The sequence below is a fragment of the Doryrhamphus excisus genome, chromosome 11 (genome assembly GCF_030265055.1).
Source record: "Doryrhamphus excisus isolate RoL2022-K1 chromosome 11, RoL_Dexc_1.0, whole genome shotgun sequence".
Classification (NCBI taxonomy): Eukaryota; Metazoa; Chordata; class Actinopteri; order Syngnathiformes; family Syngnathidae; genus Doryrhamphus; species Doryrhamphus excisus.
The window spans coordinates 1,476,271-1,492,262 of NC_080476.1; the positions used below are offsets into that span (position 1 = coordinate 1,476,271).

The following is a 15,992-nucleotide window of genomic DNA, read 5'->3' on the forward strand; positions in this document are numbered from 1 at the left end:
GTGGTTGGTCCTGTGGCCCAGGGCTTGCTCCGGGCGGCTGGCTTGCCCGGCTCGGTTGGCCGGTAGTGCGGGGTGGGCCTGTGTGGGGCCCCGATCCTCCCTGCTGCACTGCACCACCTCACATACATGTAGGACTTTGGGGGGTGGCCTGCAACTGGTTTTGCCGGGGGCGAAGGGTTTCCTTGCGGAGGCCCTTTTGTCCTCGGCATTCCTCTGGCTGGTCACCCTTCAATTTTAACCGCACCTTCGACACTCAGTTCTGGGGGGGGGGGGGTCTTGGCAGGCAGGGGACCCACCATTGCTCAGCTTCCCTCCACACACACATACACATACACCACACACATAGGTCAGCCATATGGGGCAGGCCAATTTTTAATTGCACTATCTACACAATACCATCTTCACACACACAGGTGTAGCGAGCTGGACCGGAGAGCCTACTGCCTACCCCCGCGATTGGCCCGCTGGCTGCTGGGGCTTGACAGCTCGCTCGGGGTGCCCTGGGCTGCAGGATATTTTGGTCTGGTCTGCCTGGCCTTCCTGGGGGTCCCGCTGGAACCAGCTGACGCCGGGGCTTGCCCTGGTGTCATGGTTGGCGCTACCTCCCTGGATCTGTCCAGGGTCGCGGGCGCCAACGTGCCCTTGGGGGGGCGTTCACCGGCCTCCAGGCAGTGGGGTCCGCGCTGCTGGTGGCCTGAAGTCTACGGTGGTGGCTTTGGGGTTGTTGCGCTGTGGTGGCTGCTGCGGGGACCGGGCTGTGTGTTGGGAGGGGACCTGATCCTGCTCGCGGGTACGGGGGCCGGGGTGGCGTGTGGGGATGGGGAGCATGCTCCTCGGGGTGGGGCCTGCTGGGGGGGCGGTGCTCTTTCGGGCGTTTGGGTGTCTGCTGCCACTGGTCCTATGCTCTGCCGCATCGCTTTCCCTGTCTTTGCCCATCCCCAGTCTTGCCTTAGGGCTCGTCGGGGATGGTTCTCCGGTACGTGGGCGGAGCGCTGCTGGTTCTGGGGGCGGGGGGGGGGGGGGGGGGGGGCTGGCCCTCCCGGTGGATGGTGGGGTCCGTCGGGGGCCTTGCGCTGGTCTTAACTCCTCGGCTCTGGTGCGTGGCCTCCCCGTGACTTGGAGCTATGGCTCTCCCTCACGGGGGTGAGCTGCCCGGCGGATGTTGGCCGGCGCAGTGGAGCGCCTCACCACTCGCCTGCTCGCCCCCTCCGCTTGCTCATGTGCGGGCCTCCTCCCCTCGCCCGCTCCTTTGTCTGCCACACTGCAGTAGCCCTGATGCCGTGGTCGAGGGGAGTCTGGGGGTGCTATGCCTTGGCGGTCCGTACCTCCCTGGGCTCGGGGCCTGGTTGTGGGTCTGGGACCCCTGGGTCCCCCGCCCTGTGATGCCCCGGACGCCCCACCCGGGGACGTCCACAGCATGTGTGTGTATTGAGTGGATGGGGTGTGCATGTGTCTGAGTTTATTTTATGTATTTATTGTTTTAAATACTTAGATAATTAATGATTAGTTTTATTATAATTATATATATATATATATATATATATATATATATATATATATATATATATATATATATGTATATGTGTGGATGTGTATGTGGGTATATGGCCATGTAGATATACGGGGGGGGGGGGGGGGGGGGGGGCTCTGGCGTAGGGTGTTCCATCTCAACCGCCCGGTCCTCCATGGGGCAGTGTGCCCGGGCCTCTTCTGTCCTGGCCGGGGCGGTCCTATGTCGGTGGTCGGGCGGTCCTATGTCGGTGGTCGGGCCTGGGGTTACCTGGGGCGGGCCTGGTTCTGCTTCCTGGGGGTGTGTGGGGGGCGGGAGGCGGTGCCTCCGGCCGTGGACGGGCTCCCTTCCGGCCGGCGGGGGCGCCCCTGTGCCCACGGGTGTGTGGCCTTCGATGCCCTTCTGCCCTAGTAGGGTATGGTCTCCCGTTGGTCTCGGGGGTGCGGCTCTCCTCCGGCCTGCTGGCGCCCTGTTGCCGGTTGGGATTGCTCCTCCATGGCCTCTTGCTGGTCTCTTCGGGGAGTTGCTTCGGGGGCGGGTCTTGGGGAGTCGGCCCTGGCTTTGCCCACACCCACGGGGCCGGAGGATCTCTGGCGGTGGGGGCTTGACCTGGCTGCGCGGGGCGGGGTTTGCTGGGTGGTAGAAGGCAGTCTCTCTCCTTTTGTCATTCTCAGTGACAATTACACATTCACACACTCGCATTCACATACACAACACACCTCCATATGGGCACTCACAGCACATGGGTGCTTCTCTATACAATCTACTATCTTATCCCTGATGTTTATATAGTATTGGTATGCTATTATTACAGTAATAATGATGTCAAGCAGTGAGATTTTAATTACTGTAACTGTATGGTTCGCAATTGTGTTTACTATCATGGGTCATGTCCTCATTGTTACTATTGCTACTGGTAAGTTGGACTGTTTCATTTCACTGATATCATCTCCAGTGTGACCCTTAGCCATCATTGACATTTAACTGTTCTGTTTGTCACTGTTGTTGTTTTGGGAATTCTTGTTGCTGCTGTTTTTGTCTCTCCCTCTACTGCCCCCCCCCCCCGACCCCACCTTTCTCTTCTCTCTTCTTCTTTTCTGTTCTTCTTCTTGCTCCGGTCCGGTCGTCCCAAATGGCATAACAAAGACATCAAATATCGGCAAATAAAATTTCATGGTACAGGGAAGTTGTAGCCAACACCTTTCCTGACACAGAGCAAATCTGTCTAGCATGTAAGGGCATTTAGATCAACAATACTATCTGCCCCAATGGCTGGACGGGACAAAAAAAAAAAAAAGAAATTAGAGTTGTATTCACAAGACTTTGCACTCACAGCTTTTAGATTCATACTCACATGAAAAAAATCCTAACCCGCACAATTTCTCAGATTCATGTATATGACAGCAGAATTTTGTGTACAACAATTTCATTGACATACAAATGTTCAAGATTACGAATACGAATGGTTAAAATCATGCACACACCTTTTTGACAGCTATCTTACTTCATAAGTTCAGGGCAGGACCAAATAGACTCAGGAATAGTGTTAAATTTAACTCTTTAAGTGTTTCTTTAACACTGCAGAATTTACTGTGTGGACACTCGAGTGCGAACAGGCCTTCAACTCTTTGAAGGGGGCCTTGACTGAATCTCCTGTCCTCGTTCCCCCAGACCCCAACCGGCCGTTCATCCTGGACACAGACGCCAGTGACGTTGGGATGGGGGCGTTGTTGAGCCAGGTTGGGGGGGAGGGAGAGAAAGTGGTGGCTTATTTCAGTAAGACTTTCAACAAGGCAGAGCGACGCTACTGTGTCACACGGAGAGAACTTTTAGCCATTGTTAGAGCAATAAGCCACTTTAAATATTACGTGTGTGGGCTGCCCTTCATAGTCCGAACTGACCACGCTGCACTCCAGTGGCTCATGTCCTTTAAAGAGCCAGAAGGACAAATCGCACGTTGGCTTGAAGAACTGTCACCATATGTCTTCCAGGTGGAGTACAGGGCTGGGTCCCGCCATGGTAACGCTGATGCCATGTCACGGCGGCCTTGCGCTCCTGCTGGATGCCATTACTGTGAAAAAAGAGAGGCCCGGGAGAAAGAACTGTGTGGAGAGGAACAAGGCCCCATACTTGACTGGGATGTTCCTGCGTGTCGGGAGGTGCAAATGGTGGACGCACCTGATTGGAGGATGCAGCAGGAGCAAGATGCAGATATACTTCCAGTGCTGCAGTGGGTGGAGTCAGGGCAGACTCCGTCATGGGACGAGGTGGCGCGGCACTCTCCAGCCACTAAAGGACTGTATGCACAGTTCGGAGCACTTCGGATTAAGGATGGAGTGCTCCAGAGGGCCTGGAAAGAGCCGGCCACCGGAGAAGAAAGATGGCAGGTGGTGGTCCCCGGGTCTCTGAGACAACAGGTGCTGAGCTTTTCCCATGGGACTACTGGAGTAGGCCACTTTGGTGTGTCAAAGACACTTTGTCGGCTCCGGCAAAGTTTCTATTGGGGACGGCTCAGGAGGGATGTCGAGGACTTCTGCCGACGGTGTGACCCCTGCACGGCGCACAAGGGTCCCCCAGGTCAGTCACGTGCCCAACTCCAGCAGCTGGCAGTGGGGGCCCCGATGGAGAGGGTGGCGGGGGACGCACTGGGCCCGTTCCCCCGCACGGACAGCGGCAACCGGTACGTCCTGGTCGCCATGGACTACTTCACCAAGTGGCCTGAGGCGTATGCCATCCCGGACCAAGAAGCAGGCACCGTTGCAGACGCTCTGGTGGAGGGCATGTTTGCACGATTCGGCGCAGCGGAGGTCCTGCACAGCGACCAAGGGAGGAACTTCGAATCGGCTCTGTTCTCAGCAATGTGCAGGCGAATGGGAATTCAGAAGAGGCGGACCACCCCCCTACACCCACAGAGTGATGGGCTTGTTGAGCGGTTCAACAGAACCCTCACGAAGCAGCTCGCCATCCTCACGGCAGAGCATCAGCGGGACTGGGACACGCACCTTCCTTTTGTGTTGTGGGCCTACAGATCCACATCATGCACACCTGCCTTGCTCATGCTGGGACGTGAGCTGCGTACGCCAGGGGAAATGGTCTTTGGCAGGCCTCCAGATGCGCCGGAGGTCCCGCCTGGTCCTGAATACGCCAGGAGGCTGCAGGACAGGATGGACTCAGCGCACGCTTTCGCTCGAGACCAGCTGCAGAAGGCGGGCGTAAGGCAGAAAAGGAACTACGACATGAGGGCCACGGGCAAGGATTTTGAAGCCAGGTGCCCCAAATTGGACAGCCACTGGGTGGGGCCTTGTGAGGTTCTGGAGAAGCTGGGGGAGGTGGTATATAGGGTCCAACTGCCGCCGAGGGGGAGACGGGTGGTCCTCCACAGGGACAGGTTGGCCCCGTACTTGGGCGAGGGTCACCCACAGCAGTGCCAGAGGCCTCGGGCACCTCCCCAGCAGCACCAGGAAGCCACACTCCCACGCCCAAACACTCCTGGGGGGTCCGCGCGTTCTTTCCCATTCCTGGACTTATCACCTGCCCCCCAGCAGGTTTCCCCAAGACTGCAGGTGCAATCCAGAGAGCCCCCTGCGGGGCGGCCTCAGAGGGAGAGAAGGCCTCCGGCCCACCTCAGGGACTTTGTGTGACCCCCTCGGGGCGAAGGTTTTTGTACGGGGGGGACAATGTAGCGACCCTGATGTTTTCATGTTTACGTTGTGCTCTTGGGTGTCCGACTGTTCCGGGTGACAGTGAATGCACCAGGGGTGGGGGCATGTCTGGTGGAGGAAGTGTTTTTGTGTTGCTGGCCGCGGTTGCAACGGCATGGTTACGGCCGACAGTAGCCGTTATTATTGTTGTCAATAAAGAGCTTGTCAGCGACCACAGTCATGTGATTTCCCTAGCGTCGGCAACGACGCTACAGTATTGAGTCAATTGTGGACTGGTGGGAGGAGGCAAAGAAAAGAATAAAGCGCCTTTCAGTACATTTTAGCAAACAGAAAAACTGGTTGTTAAAGGCTGAGGAGACTCAGTTAAAACATGGCTGAGGGACATTGTGAGCAGGTCAGCTTTTACTAGTGGTCCAGTAAATCCTGAGTATTTAGAAATTAAAGCTCAACTGGATAATATTGAGATCTCTAAATGTAGAGGTGCCATGCTGCGTGCAAGAGCACAGTATACTGTGCAGGGTGAGCGATCTACAGGTTTTTTCTTTGCAATGGAGAAGGTGAGGCAAAATAAAATGTATATTGAAAAACTGATAAATAGTGAGGGGAAGGAGGTTTCAGATATTGATGATGTGTTGGGTGTTGTTGGAAAATTTTATGGTGCTAAGCTGCTATAGCAGCTTTACTGCAGCTTTACTGCAGACCTGAGCTGACCTGTATATTTCATACATATATGAAATATATGTATTGTTGTCATATATGAGTATTTCCAAGAACATTTACAGACTAAAGCAATGTCTATAAACTATCATCCATACTTAAATGGTATCGCAACAACTACAGTCATGTTTGTTTGTTGACTTTCTTTGTTCACTTTACAATAGCTCATAAGAGTTTAATTTAACAGATGATATATACTATAACTATAACATTGTACTTACAAAAAAAAACACAAGTCTTATGAGCTATCGTTATATTTGTCCAAATAATTGTCGCTAATGCATATAATAGGTATACGGGGTCGGAAAATAGCGAACAATAGCGCCACAAACCCACGTAGAGAAACATGAAAGCAATTTAAACACTATACAGAACAGTTCAAAGACTAAATATTTAAACAGAACAGTTCAAAGACAATATTTTTCTGTAGCCTGAAATGCAAAAGACAATATATTTTTTTACTGTAGTTTTACCGTGTTTTTGTCGCGTCGTCTCGTCGCTCGCTCGGAAAAAGCAATTGTGCTGTGTTACCTGAAGTTCAGGATGGATGTGGTGGGTGGAGCAGAAGCGGCCACAGCGCCACTCATGGACAAATGTATATTACATCCATAGTGGGGATGAACGCCACAGCGCCACCCCCGGACAAAAGTATATTACATTCATAGTGGCCTTTCGCTCTCATTGGAAATGAATGGGGAAAGTTTAGCTCGTTTCAGCTGAACTATCCCCACCAGCCGCGCGGGAGACCGGGGTCGATTCCCCGACGGGGAGTTCCTCTTTTGTATGTCACAATGTCACGTTGAACCTTGAGTCGGGTTGCGGTTGCAACAACCAGTTCGGTTAAACAAACCCTTCTCATTAGAACAAAACCTCTCTTAATCTTCTTCTCAATGTGTTCAGGTGTCTTGTACAATCTGACAGTCTTTTGCTGCCAAATCATTCCAGTCATGGATAATGGAGCTGAACAGGAAAATGCCAGCTGTGGGATTTCAACCAGTGCCTCCTGAGCGTAAGGAACCTTAATCTGGCGCTTTCGATCACTCATCCACCCAACCCAAAACGGTGCCCTGATCAGGAAAAAAACTGTGACCTTGTGAGGTTCACTGACAACAGAGGACACTCAAAAGGAGACGCACAAAGCAGGGTACTTGTACAGATGTCAGCAGCAGAGTGGCGCAGCGGTAGCGTGCTGGGCCCATAACCCAGAGGTCGATGGATCCAAACCATCCTCTGCTATGGTTGTACTCGTTACGTGTCCTTTGAAGAGCTTGCAGATGTATTGCCTTTGTTACCTAGCTGACCTGGTCCAGTAAAGAGTTCACGCTTCCTTTACTGCTGTTCTCGATGCAGTTTTTGCTCTTAAGTGCATTCACACGCCATTGCGGGACATTGAAGCATCGTGAAACACCGTAACTCTCCTCACTAGTCCATTGTCACTCTTGTGGACTTGAAGAATCCCAGCCAGTTTCCGTTTGTTTCGGGGAACCTCCTCCTCTTTGACGATCACCACATCTCCAACTTGCATGTTTCTTCTCGGCGTATGCCATCTTTGTCTCAGAGCAAGGTTGTCAGCTACTCCTTGCACCATTTGTTCCAGAACTATTCGGACAAATATTGCAATTATCTCCATCTCATTTTAGTATACAAGTCCATGCATCCATCCATTTTCCTCCGCTTATCCAGGTTCAGGTCGCGGGGGGCAGCAGTCTTAGTCGGGAAGCCCAGATTTCCCGGTCCCCGGCCACCTCCTCCAGCTCCACCGGGAGGACACCAAGGTGTTCCCAGGCCAGCTGTGAGACATAATCCCTCCAGCGTGTCCTAGGTCTGCCCGGGGCCTTTTCCCGGCTGGGTATGCCCGGAACACCTCACCAGGGAGGCGTCCAGGAGGCATCCGGACTAGATGCCCGAGCCACCTCAACTGACTCCTCTCGATGTGAAAGAGAAGCGGCTCTACTCTGAGCCCTCCCGGATGACTGAGCTCCGCACCCTATCTCTTAGGGTGAGTCCAGCTACCCTACGAAGGAAACTCATTTCAGCCGCCTGTATCCGAGATGTCATTCTTTCGGTCATGACCCACAGCTCATGACCATAGGTGAGGGTGGGAACATAGATCGACCGGTAAATTGAGAGCTTTTTTAACCACGACGGTCCGTTACAGCGACCGCATTACTGCCGAGGCTGCGCCCGATCCGTCTGTCGACCTCACGCTCCCACTTTCCCTCACTCGTGAGCAAGACCCCGAGATACCTAAACTCCTCCACCTGGGGTAGGACCTCATTCCCAACCCGGAGGGAGCACTCCACCCTTTTTACGACTGAGAACCATGGCCTCTGATTTGGAGGTACAGAGTCTCATCCCAGACGCTTCACACTCAGATGCAAACCGTCCCACTAAGCGCTGAAGGTCACAGCCCGTAGAGGCCATAAGAACCACATCATCTGCAAATAGCAGAGATGAGATTCTAAGGCCCCTGAAACAGATTCCCTCAACACCTTGGCTGCGCCTAGAAATTCTGTCCATGAAAATTGTGAACAGAATCGGTGACAAAGGGCAGCCTTAGCGTAGGCCAACGTTTACCGGAAACAGGCTCGACTTACTACTGACAATGCGAACCAGACTCCTGCCCCGTTTGTACAAGGACCAGATAGCACGTAGTAACGCGCCACCAATCCCCCCAAAGTACGCCACGAGGGACATGGTCAAATGCCTTTTCCAGATCCACAAAGTACATGTAGACTGGTTGGGCAAACTCCCATGCACCCTCCAGCCCCCTCGTGAGGGTGTAGAGCTGGTCCAGTGTTCCATGACCAGGACGAAAACCGCATTGGACCTCTTGTAACAGAGGTTCGACCAACGGTCCTACCCTTCTCTCCAGCACCCTGGAATAGACTTTCCCAGGGAGGCTGAGGAGTGTGATCCCCCTATAGTTGGAACACATCCTCCGGTCACCCTTCTTGAAAAGGGGGACCACCACCCCGGTCTGCCAATCCAAAGATACTGTTCCAGACGTCCATGCAATGTTGAAGAGATGTGCCAGCCAAGACAGTCCCTCAACATCCAGAGCATTGAGGAATTCCGGGCGGAACTTGTCCACCCCGAAGCTTTGCCACTGAGGAGGTGACGGAGGAGGAGGAACCGTACCTCGCCCAGATGTGGGATACCGGGGCCTCACCCTGGAGCCAGGCCCGGGGGAGGGGCTCGCAGGTGAGCGCCTGGTGGTCGGGCCTTCACCCCCAGCCACATGGGATCTCCCCCTCGTAGACCCACCACCTACGGGGGCAAGCATAAGGGTCCGGTGCATTGTGTGTTGGGTGGCGGTCAAGGGCGGGTGCATGGGTGACCTGGTCTTCGGTGGCCAAAAACTGGTTCTTGGGACATGAAATGTCACTTCTCTGGTGGAGAAGGAACCTGAACTTGTGCAAGAGGTTGAGATATTCCGACTAGACATAGTCGGACTCACCTCGACCCACAGTTTGGATTCCAGAACCAAACTCCTCGAGAGGGACTGGACCTTGTTCTACTCTGGAGTTGCTGCAGGGGAGAGGCAGCGAGCTGGTGTAGGCTTATTAATAGACCCCCGGCTTGGTGCCTCTGTGTTGGAGTCAGCCCCGGTGAACGAGAGGGTAATTTCTCTACGCCTTCGGGCTGGGGAAAAGGTCCTAACTGTCATTTGTGCATACGCGACAAATGGCAGTTTGGAGTACCCGGTCTTTTTGGAGTCCTGGTGACTCCGTCGTTCTACTGGGAGACTTCAACGCCCATGTGTGCAATGACAGTGTGACCTGGAGGGGCGTGATTGGGAGGAACGGCCTCCCTGATCTGAACCCGGGCGGTGTGATGTTATTGGACTTCTGTGCGAACCACAGTTTGTCCATAACTAACACCATGTTCGAACATAGGGACGTCCATGAATGCACTTGGCACCAGGACACCCTAGGCTGCAGGTCAATGATCGACTTTGTAGTCGTGTCATCAGACCTGCGTCCGCATGTTCTGGACAGGCGGGTGAAGAGAGGGGCTGAGCTGTCAACTGATCACCACCTGGTGATGAGTTGGATTAGATGGCGGGGGAGGATGCTGGACAGACCTGGTAGACCCAAACGAGTAGTGAGGGTGTGCTGGGAACGTCTGGCAGAGTCTCCCGTTCGTCGAGTCTTCAACTCTCACCTCTGGCAGAGCTTCACCTGCATCCCGGGGGAGGACCGGGATATTGAGTCCGAGTGGGCCATATTCCGTGCCTCCATTGCTGAGGCGGTTGATCGGAGCTGCGGCCGCAAGGTGGTCATTGCCAGACGTGGCGGCAGGCCCCGAACCCGATGGTGGACACCAGAGGTCAGGGCCGCCGTCAAGCTGAAGAAGGAGTCCTATCGAGCATTGATTGTGGGACTCCGGAAGCAGCTGACTGGTACTGTCAGGCCAAACGGTTCGCGGCTTCGGCGGTTGTCGAGGCAAAAACTCGGTGTGGGAGGAATTCGGTGAGGCCATGGAGCACGACTTGCGGTCGGCCTTGACCCTCCGAAAAGGGAAGCATTGCCCAGTCCACACAAGAGAGTCCTTTTTCAGTCGGGTCTAAAAGTGGGGGCAATGTGAAGCTGTGTCTGTGCCACCTACTATGTTGTGTGTTCTCATCTTGGGTTGGAATGTCCCCATGCTGGTAACGGGTGGGGAATACAGTCCGTTGATGAGGATAAGCGGGATGGATTTCAGTGGTTAAAGTCTCCAGCTATCATAAAAACGGTCATGGGCCACGAGCCTGTTCTGAATTCCCCTTTGGCCAATCGACACCACATCATCGCAGTAGCAGTCCTTGTTAGTATAGTGGACAGTATCTCTGCCTGTCACGTGGAAGACCAGGGTTCGATTCCCCGACGGGGAGTTCCTCTTTTGTATGTCACGTTGAACCTTGAGTCGGGTTGCGGTTGCAACAACCAGTCCGGTTAAACAAACCCTTCTCATTAGAACAAAACCTCTCTTAATCTTCTTCTCAAGGTGTTCAGGTGTCTTGTACAATCTGACAGTCTTTTGCTGCCAAATCATTCCAGTCGTGGATAATGGAGCTGAGCAGGAAAATGCCAGCTGTGGCATTTCAACCAGTGCCTCTTGAGCGTAAGGAACCTTAATCTGGCGCTTTCGATCACTCATCCACCCAACCCGAAACGGTGCCCTGATCAGGAAAAAAACTGTGACCTTGTGAGGTTCACTGACAACAGAGGACACTCAAAAGGAGCCGCACAAAGCAGGGTACTTATACAGATGTCAGCAGCGGAGTGGTGCAGCGGTAGCGTGCTGGGCCCATAACCCAGAGGTCGATGGATCAAAACCATCCTCTGCTATGGTTGTACTCTTTACATGTCCTTTGAAGAGCATGCAGATGTATTGCCTTTGTTACCTAGCTGACCTGGTCCAGTAAAGAGTTCACGCTTCCTTTACTGCTGTTCTCGATGCATTTATTGCTCTTGAGTGCATTCACACGCCATTGCGGGACATTGAAGCATCGTGAAACACCGTAACTCTCACTAGTCCATTGTCACTCTTATGGACTCTTATAAGAATCCCAGCCAGTTTCCGTTCGTTTCGGGGAACCTCCTCCTCTTTGACGATCACCACATCTCCAACTTGCATGTTTCTTCTTGGCGTATGCCATCTTTGTCTCAGAGCAAGGTTGGTCAGATACTCCTTGCACCATTTGTTCCAGAACTATTCGGACAAATATTGCAATTATCTCCATCTCATTTTAGTATACAAGTCCATGCATCCATCCATTTTCCTCCGCTTATCCAGGTCCAAGTCGCGGGGGGCAGCAGTCTTAGTAGGGAAGCCCAGATTTCCCGGTCCCCGGCCACCTCCTCCAGCTCCACCGGGAGGACACCAAGGTGTTCCCAGGCCAGCTGTGAGACATAATCCCTCCAGCGTGTCCTTGGTCTGCCCCGGGGCCTTTTCCCGGAACACCTCACCAGGGAGGCGTCCGGGAGGCATCCGGACTAGATGCCCGAGCCACCTCAACTGACTCCTCTCGATGTGAAGGAGAAGCGGCTCTACTCTGAGCCCTCCCGGATGACTGAGCTCCGCACCCTATCTCTTAGGGTGAGTCCAGCTACCCTACGGAGGAAACTCATTTCAGCCGCCTGTATCCGAGATGTCATTCTTTCAGCCTTAGCGTAGGCCACCTTCTTGATCATGGTATCTCCCCTGGCAGGTAAGTATGAGTTGCACCGGTCCTGCCCGGACTAGTCTCTCGCACATGCAACATGCTGAGTGGTGGTCTTATCAGGTCGCCCACAACAAGCCCAGCCACTGGACCTGTGTCCAAATTCAGAGACAGTACTCTGGTTATCTCAAGGAGTCAGTCTGTGTGGCACTCTTGTGACTTCATTCTGAGCAAAGGCAGCGGCAGCAAGTGGCTTAGGGCAGTTGCTGCAGACGTTCGATGGGGAGACTGAAGTCCTGACTCCACGTCCCTAGTCACACCATGTAACATGAGAGGCCAATATGTTTAACCCTGACACGTGTAGATGTGCAAGGTCGTTGTGAGTCAGTGGGTTGTCAGGTTCAAACTCCTGTGACACTTGTAAAAACACTTAAATACAGAAATACAGAAGAGACAGACAACAATATTCAAAGTTCAACTCGCAGCGAGGAGAGTGAAACCACATACCCAGTGACATGCCGCTCCACTCTGAGTATGCAGTTCACACTCTCTTTTTATTCTCTTTCAGTCTTTCAGGGGTCCCTACTACATGCAACTCTGAGATCTTTCTACAGCTTAATTGGAGTCCACCTACAGTAAATTCAGTTGATTGGACATGATTTGGAAAGGCACACACCTGTCTATATAAAGTCCCACACTTGACTGTGCATGTCAGAGCACAAACACCAAGCATGAAGTCAGAAGAACTGTCTGTAGACCTGCGAGACAGGATTGTCTTGAGGCACAAATCTGGGGAAGGATACAGAAAAATTTCTGCTGCTTGAAGGTCCCAATGAGCACAGTGGCCTCCATTATTCGTAAATGGAAGACGTTTGGAACCACCAGGACTCTTCCTAGAGCTGGCCGGCCTTGTAAACTGAGCGATCGGGGAAGAAGGGCCTTAGTCAGAGAGGTGACCAAGGCCCCGATGGTCACTCTGTCAGAGCTCCAACGTTCCTCTGTGGAGAGAGGAGGGCCTTCCAGAAGGACAACCATCTCTGCAGCAATCCATCAATCAGGCCTGTATGGTAGAGTGGCCAGATGAAAGCCACTCCTTAGTAAAAGGAACATGGCAGCCCGTCTGGAATTTGCCAAAAAGCACGTGAATGACTCTCAGACCATGAGAAACAAAATTCTCTGGTCTGATGAGACAAAGATTGAACTCTTTGGTGTGAATGCCAGGCGCCATGTTTGGAGGAAACCAGGTACTGCTCATCACCAGGCCAATACCATCCCTACAGTGAAGCATGGTGGTGGCAGCATCATGCTGTGGGGATGTTTTTCAGCAGCAGGAACTGGCAGACTAGTCAGGATAGAAGGAAAAATGAATGCAGCAATATATAGAGATATCCTGGATGAAAACCTGCTCCAGAGCGCTCTTGTCCTGCTGAAAAATGAACTTTCGCCCCAGCCTGAGGTCAACGACCCGAAGCACACAGCCAAGATCTCAAAAGATTGGCTTCAGAACCACTCCGTGAATGTCCTGGAGTGGCCCAGCCAGAGTCCAGGCTTGAATCAGATGGAACATCTCTGGAGAGATCTGAAAATGGCTGTGCACAGACGTCTCCCATCCAACCTGATGGAGCTTGAGACTTATTGCAAAGAAGAATGGGCAAAACTGCCTAAAGATAGGTGTGCTAAACTTGTGGGATCATATTCAAAAAGACGTGAGGCTGTAATTGCTGCCAAAGGTGGATCAACAAAGTATTAAGCAAAGGCTGTGAATACTTATGTAAATGTGATTTTTTTGTTTTCTACTTTTAATAAATTCAAAACATGTCAAAAGAACCTTTTTTCACATTGTCATAATGGAGTATTTTGTGTAGAATTTTGAGGTAAGAGATTAATTTAATACAGTTTGGAATGAGGCTGTAACATGACAAAATGTAGAAAAAGTGAAGCGCTGTGAATACTTTCCGGATGCACTGTAAGGGTGATAACTGATGCTATATTCATTCTATCTCCATTTTATTCTAACAAGGATCTATCCCTGAGCATCCGACAAATGCTCTGTCTCACCCTAAACCCAGTCCTGACAGCATTCTCAGTCAAGGACCCTGTCTTATTGTGTAGTCCATGTTTTTGTTTATATTTCTGCTGTCAGTCGCTTCAGGGCCCCGTTTCACGAAGCAGGTTTAGTGAAAACTCGGAGTATGTTAACCCTGAAATGAGGGAAACTCTGAGTTTTCCGTTTCAAAAAGGGAGGTAAGTCAAACCAGAGACAGAGGAGTAACTCCAGCCTGTTTCACAGAGAGAGGTAACTTAACCTCGGTGTCAGTTACTATGGCAACAGACTCTGTGAACATAACCTGGTCGGGACCAGGTTTTCTTCAATGAACCTCGAGTTTCTTTCTGTCTCCGGTGTGATTCATTCATTGTCGCGCGTGTTTAAAGCCAGTTTGGTCGTTTTTCATAATCACCATCACCAACAGCAGTAAAATAAACAGAAAGACAAAAAAAATTTTATTTGGTCTTCTTTATTTCCTACAAATAAGAAAAAAAAATGGTTTCTTACTTTTTAATTGTTACAATCATCAACACAATTCACCTATGACCATGCACCCACCTCTAACTTGTGTTTTAATAATTCAATTTCCAGATCCGTTTTAGTTATCTGGCGGTCCAGCAGCACCATTTATTTTTCTGTTTTTTGTACTGTTTTTAATAAATGCACTTTGTAGATTTCTTTTAGTGGTAGCTGGGAACACATAAGGATGACATTATACAGTTGCACATGAATTCCACTGAATTAACCTCTGGAATTTACTGAATACGTATCTCACTGTGTCAATCTGTGCTGTGGAGGTTGAGGGACCCTCTTCCTGCTGCCCAGCCATGCTCTGTTAAAATGGATAAGAATCCGTTAATACTTCAGTGTAGGCTAAAAGTCACTATAATCCACAAAAGCATGTAAAGACATGTGAATGGAGAGGAAATCAGTAACATCAAGATTTTACCTCTGTAGGCCTCTCAGGCTCCCTCTCAGACACCACAGAGAAGGCAGCAGACATAGTGGTCCCATCATCTTCATCATCCTGTTTAGAGTGTTGTGTTTCACTATGCTGTACTTTAAATATGGCATAATCTCTGGACTATTGGCTACTTACAGTTAAAGTGGCACATGGATCCACTAGACCAAGTACGCCTTCAGAATCTGTTGAGACAAAAGAAAAACACATGAAAGGGAAATTAACATTGAACTATAGGCCCAAAAGAAGTTTGAGGCCTAGGCCTATTGCATCTTATCAAGGCTGGTGGCTCCTGTGTAATCATGTCCGAGGATGAGGTTCCTCCAGGGATCCCCTCTGCGACTGGCCTCCCGACAGTCTGACTCATGGCCAGCTCCTCTGCCTCGGTCAGACGTGGTGGGGGTGGTCCTCCGCCAGTTTTGCGGGCAGATGCCCGCTTTGTGTTGGCTGAGTAGAAGTTAGATGTTGCTTTTCATATGTCTGATTTAACTGTATACAGGCGAGGACATTTATGTGTGTGAAAACAATATTATGTTGGAGATAATGCACACTGAAACAGCCGCTGAATGATATTTAGTGGTAAACATGATTAAAAAGAGGCACCCTGACTGTTATGCTGAGGGCTTACCTGTTTGAACAATGTTTTTATATTTCATCTTCAGCTGCTTCCACGTTCTTTTTTCGCCGGTGGGATTACATCTAAGTGACATAAATTGTAGCTGTAACACCATTCTACTTGTTTGCATCTGTAGCCTAATATTATTGTGATTACATAAATGTATATAATAAATTTAAACTTACGCATTGACTCGAGCAGTAATCTTCTCCCACGCCGACTCGCGTTCTTTCGCTGCTGCAGCCGTGTTGCTTTTCTTTTTAAAAACGCTTTCAATGTTGCTTTTCTTTTTAAAAATGCTTTCAAATTTGCCGTATGACCGCATTAATAT

General features: G+C 51.2%; 1 long non-coding RNA gene across 1 annotated transcript; it reads right to left on the reverse strand.

Annotated features, from left to right (window-relative positions):
* Positions 1-14,558: 14,558 nt before the first annotated feature.
* On the reverse strand, positions 14,559-15,931 carry LOC131138480 (uncharacterized). The gene is made up of 3 exons (XR_009132090.1): positions 15,184-15,931; positions 15,034-15,111; positions 14,559-14,916 (listed from the first exon to the last, which is right to left on the reverse strand). It is a non-coding gene; the product is annotated as an uncharacterized LOC131138480 (long non-coding RNA).
* Between the last annotated feature and the right edge of the window lie 61 nt (positions 15,932-15,992).